Source organism: Anomaloglossus baeobatrachus, chromosome 7, assembly GCF_048569485.1.
Source record: "Anomaloglossus baeobatrachus isolate aAnoBae1 chromosome 7, aAnoBae1.hap1, whole genome shotgun sequence".
NCBI lineage: Eukaryota > Metazoa > Chordata > Amphibia > Anura > Aromobatidae > Anomaloglossus > Anomaloglossus baeobatrachus.
This window is the reverse complement of record NC_134359.1, coordinates 306,542,141-306,548,262: the sequence shown is the minus strand read 5'-3', so window position 1 is coordinate 306,548,262 and position 6,122 is coordinate 306,542,141.

Here is a 6,122-nt window from a genome sequence, read left to right as displayed (position 1 = left end):
CAGCGATCATCCATGTGACCCGACGAATAATTACAGAAGCCACGCAAGGTCCGGTCAGTGAAGACTGGAGCTTCAGAAATTGGATGTCTTCACTCCTGAAGAAAAGACACCGGAGCTGCGGGGAGACATCAATGAGCTGGAAGGGAATATGTCCGATGCAAATCAAACTTCTTCTGTAAATTCAAGAAACTACCAAATTCAAATTCCTGCAGATTCACTAATCACTACATAAGGGAATGAGCTCTTAGGTCCCGATGAGAGAAGCTGCGGGAACCAGCCTATGCAGTTGTTCCGCACCCATGCCAGCAGCCGGGCTGCTCGGATCTGGATCCGCGATGGCTTGAGGGGTCTCAAATGAAGGGGGAATTTACAGGGGATTGTGTTAGAGTTTGTGGTGCCACCCGTGGTATGTGGTAATTTGGAGTACCACCGCTGTAGTTGGGAGTACCCAGGGTGATGGAATGGGTCAGCCAGGTGTTAGAACCCTCCACGGGTAGGGGGGATTCCCCCGGACTCAGTGATAGTGTTCGGGGAGTGCCGTGGGGAGTGAAAGGGGTTACTTTCGTACTCACTCAGTCTATTAAGCTGACACCGACAACTGGATAAACCAAAGTTCTGGACACCGCTGCCGTTGAGGGGAGCATGTTTGGGTTCCGTCCCCAATGGTGCTGCCTGGTGATCTGTGACCTTCCTCCTGGCACTAAGTTACTTCTCTGTTGGTTCTGGTTGTATGGAACTTGACGGGTCCCGCTTCCCACTATGGCTAAGTGTGGGAGCATGCTCTCAGGGTTCTCACTTGGGATTTTCTGGACCGTTTTAGTGGAAATCCTATCCCCCTCGTTGCGCTAGTACCCCAATTTTGGAGTGGGTGGAGAGCGGATCTTGAAGGATCCGTTCTCGTCGGGTAAATTGTCAGGTTGCCTGAAGCTACTCCCTGACCTAGGGTCCACGTACCCCGTCGTGACTTGGTCCCAGCCCGGTGATGGTGCAAGGCCGCTGGCTGTCCTCCTCGACAGTTCCGTGCCCCTTGCCACGATCCCCTGCGACTGGAGGTCTAGCTCCTCTAGGCCCAGACCACCGTCTGCCACCTAGATAGCTTCCTAGGAGCCCGGCTCCTGACCTCCTCTGTCCTTCACTTCCAACACACTTCTCCCTATTCCTGACACTCCTGACCTCCCCTTACCAACCCCCAAGTGGGCAACCCTATTCCACTAAAGGCCGTCCACTGGTGTGTCTAGTGGGTGTGGTGCAGAGTGTACCTAGGATTTTGATTAGCTGATGTATGCAACACCATGTAGTTGGGGACCCATAACCAACAAGGAGGTGGATATTGCATGGGAGGGCAGATTGTGCAATACCCTGTGATGACCTGATAGTCCAGGGGCGTCACACAGTGATTAATAATATGGAACCAAGGGGGGTAGAGAAGTAAAAAGAAAAAAACGTCACCTATGTATGCTGCTCCATAATGCTTCAGCGTCCCCGGCGGTCCCCTGAGCTTCTTCCTCCAGCACTGGGCATCCCACAAGCTTCCTCCTCCAGTACCGGCTGTCCCACGAGCTTCCTCTTCCAGCACTGTCCGTCCCATGAGTTTCCTCTTCCAGCACTGGCCATCCCACGAGTACCCTCCTCCAGCACTGGCCGTCCCACAAGCTTCCTTCTCAGGCACCAGATGTCCCCAGAGCTTCCTCTTCCGGCACCGGCCATCCCCCGAGCTTACTCCTCCAGCACTAGCCGTCCCACGAGCTTACTCCTCCAGCACTAGCCGTCCCATGAGCTTACTCCTCCAGCACTAGCCATCCCACGAGCTTACTCCTCCAGCACTAGCCGTCCCACGAGCTTACTCCTCCAGCACTAGCCGTCCCATGAGCTTACTCCTCCAGCACTAGCCGTCCCACGAGCTTACTCCTCCAGCACTAGCCGTCCCACGAGCTTACTCCTCCAGCACTAGCCGTCCCACGAGCTTACTCCTCCAGAACTAGCCGTCCCACGAGCTTACTCCTCCAGCACTAGCCGTCCCACGAGCTTACTCCTCCAGAACTAGCCGTCCCACGAGCTTACTCCTCCAGCACTAGCCGTCCCACGAGCTTACTCCTCCAGCACTAGCCGTGCCACGAGCTTACTCCTCCAGAACTAGCCGTCCCACGAGCTTACTCCTCCAGCACTAGCCGTCCCACGAGCTTACTCCTCCAGCACTAGCCGTCCCACGAGCTTACTCCTCCAGCACTAGCCGTCCCACGAGCTTACTCCTCCAATACCAGATGACACTGAATACTGCAGCCAAACAACTAACAATGATAGGCTGAAGCCTTACAAAAACCAGGATAATTGTGGTATACTCCGTGCTGCTGTACAAAGAAACACTCCGAATAATAAAAGCAATGTGGATGGTTTATTCTACACGTTTCGAAGAGATATCCCCTCTTCTTCCACAGGAAAATCCACTGAAGCCTTGACATCCACTGTTTTTATCTTTACTTTGCACCATGTTGCACTTATTAAGGAACAGTTATAAAGTCCTTGACAACTTCTTTAACTCTGACTTCTTTATTAGGGTTATAGAATATGCAAATTGTCTCTTCCGTGAGGAATTAGACAAACTCTAGTGCCACCTATTAGAAGTAGCAATCCTAAACGTCATAAACGAGCCTTTACCGAGCCTTGTCATATGACTTAAGCTGGGTTCACACATAGCGATAGCGACAACGACGTCGCTGTTACGTCACCATTTTCTGTGACGTAACAGCGACCTCGTAAGTCGCTGTTATGATCGCTGCTTAGCTGTCAAACACAGCAGACATAGCGATCATAACGTCGCTACATGTGCAGAGAGCAGGGAGCCGCGCACACTGCTTAGCGCTGGCTCCTTGCTCTCCTAGCTACAGTACACATAGGGTTAATTACCCGATGTGTACTGCAGCTACATGTGCAGGGAGCAGGGAGCCGGCACTGGCAGCGAGAGCGGCGGACGCTGGTAACGAAGGTAAATATCGGGTAACCAGGGAAAGGTCTTCCCTTGGTTACCCGATGTTTACCTTGGCTACAGCTTACCGCAGCTGCCAGACGCTGGCTCCTGCTCCCTGCTCGCTTCATTTCGTCGCTCTCTCGCTGTCACACACAGCGATCTGTGCGTCACAGCGGGAGAGCAACGACCAAAAAATGAAGCTGGATATTCAGCAACGATCGGCGACCTCACAGCAGGGGCCAGGTCGTTGCTGGATGTCACACACAGCAACGGGACGTCGCTGCAACGTCACAGAAAATGGTTGCCCCTTATCAGTACAAAGCATGAGATCTGGCTCTATGAGAGGCTAGCATGGAATGTAAGGGGTAACGTTGGAGAGTATCACACCAATCTGTTACGGTCGCCGAGGGGAGGTGAGTATCCGGGGGCAGACCCACTGAGCTATGCACCGGACTCCCCTGAAGGAGCAACCGTCAGCAAACCCCTATATAGGTGTCGCGGGCGGAGGAGGGGACGCCGCGCTCTCTCTCTGCTCGGGTCCGGCTGCCGCGGCTGCTGCGGCCTGCTGCTGCTCGGTGGCTCGAGCGATGGGCCGGTTCCCGGGGACTCGAGCGGCGCTCCTCGCCCGTGAGTGAAAGGGGATTGAGTTTTGGGATAGTTTATTGTCCGTGACGCCTCCCACGGTTGTGCTGATTAAGTGGACACCACCGCTGCTCTGTCTGGGGAGCTCGGGAGTGATGGTACGGAGCAGCCAGTTGTTGATTTGCCCCTCCGTGGGTAGGGGTTTTGGTGATCCCGGGGCCCAGTGATGGGGTTGGTATGGTGAACAGGCGGGTATGGGGCCTGTGGAGGTGCAGGGGCGCAGGGGCAGCGCTGTGCCGCACGGCACGGAGGTACTCACTCAGCCAGTAAACACGACACAGTTCTCGGTAAACAAACGGCTGGTTGGACGGGTCCCTCGGACGGCTTACGGTGCTGCGGTTCCCTGCAGTTAGCGGTGACGGTCTCTTCCCTGCACCTATGTAAAGTTCTGTTGGTAGCGATGGGTTCCCACCGGTTACCCACTCCTCGGCTTCAAGCTGGGCCGAAGGAGCTCTACTCTTGCCCGCAGGCGCTGGCCCTGGGAAACTGGTGCCCTGGCGGTGGCGGTGTCTCCCCTTCACGGTCGGGCTGTTGCCTTCAATCGGGACTTGGTTGTTAGGAGACAGAGGTCCCCTTCACTGACGGATTTGGCAAATTATGGCGACTCCTAGCCTTGCCGGGATCCGAAAGGCCCCTGCCCCGGTGCTGACTGTTCTTCGTATACTGCTCCAGTACCGCCGGGTCACCACCCGTCCGCGGTCCTTCCAGCAACCTCCAAACAGTCCCCCTGCAGACGGTCACCGCCGTCTGCTGACCTTGCTGTCACAGTCCGGGGCACACACCCGGACCAACTTCAGGCTTTACTACTGTCACTTTTTACTCTTTCTCTCCAGCTCCTCTACCACTTCACTTCCTTCTACTTTCACTTCCCTAACTCTTCTGCTTGGTTCTCCCGCCTCCAGGGCTGTGAACTCCTCGGTGGGCGGAGCCAACCACCTGGCCCACCCCCTGGTGTGGACATCAGCCCCTGGAGGAAGGCAACAAGGATTTTTGTGTAGCTTGGTGTTCCTGCAGGGAATGTGGGGTGCGTGTGATGTTGTGACCTGTGACCCCTGGCTTGCCCAGGGCGTCACATTGGGATTGTGTGACACCCCAATAGAAGGCCTAAATGCACGGCAGCCAGGGACCTGAGTAGATAGTCTCTTATGGATGGGATTAGTTTCTTAAAGTCCACTGTGAGTGTGTGAGTGTGCTTGGTAGTGGCAGCACGGTGATGGTCATTTGGACTTGGCAGCACAGAAGAGATGGCTCTGACGTGGCAGCATGGAAGTAGTGGCTCTGATGTGGCAGCACAAAGGTAGTGGCTCTGATGTGGCAGCACAAAGGTAGTGGCTCTGATGTGGCAGCACAAAGGTAGTGGCTCTGATGTGGCAGCACAAAGGTAGTGGCTCTGATGTGGCAGCACAAAGGTAGTGGCTCTGATGTGGCAGCACAAAGGTAGTGGCTCTGATGTGGCAGCATGAAGGTAGTGCCTCTGACGTGGCAGCATGAAGGTAGTGGCTCTGATGTGGCAGCATGGAGGTGGTAACTCTGACATGGCAGCAGAGAGGTAGTAGCTCTGATGTGGCAGCATGGAGGTGGTGGTAGAGAGCAGGCTCTTGGACGAGACAGAGGTTAGACACACAAGACTGGTACTAGGACTAGACACAGTAACATACAGGGACCCAAGAACTAGCAAAGCACCATAAGCAACGTTGCTCGGGCGCCTCCTGTCTGGAGAGGTGGATTTCAATACCTTTAAGGCAACAGGTGACCTCAGGGACAACTTCCAGGTAATGGGACACCAGCCCTTTAAGAAAGGGTGTGTGGCCGTTCACACACCTTACGAGCACTCACAAAAGTAGTGCATTCAGCTTGGAAGCAGGACAAGGCCGCAGCAGACCCCGGAGCAGAAGAGGAATGAATGGGGTTGCGGGGCAGGACATCTCCACCGCAGCCTGGGGGCTAGGGCAAGCAGGAATACCACGCTTTGACCAGGCAGATGAGAGGGAGGGCGCCTCTGCCAAGGCCTTGGAGCTGGGATGCATGGGGTTACCACGCTGTGACCGGGACCGGGCGTATCACAATCTGGCATGCCAGGAATGAGGGGACTTAACATCAGCAATTAGTTTTCAACTCCTAACAGCTGAATGGAAAATGGAACGCTACGGGTTTTGGAAAATGGCGCAAAACGTGCGCCACGTTTTTTGGACAAGCTTGTGATTTTTTTTTAACCCCTTAGATACAAGTAAACCTATACATGTTTGGTGTCTACAAACTCGCACCGACCTGAGGCATCACATAGATACCTCAGTTTTACCATATAGTGAACACGGTGAATAAAATATCCCAAAAACTATTGTATGATCCCACTTTTTTTGCAATTTTTCCGCACTTGGAATTTTTTTGCCGTTTTCCAGTACACTATATGGTAAAACTTATGGTTTAATTTAAAAGTACAACTCGTCCCGCAAAAAACAAGCCCTCATATGGCAAGATTGATGGAAAAATAAAAAAGTTACGCCTCTCGGAAGAA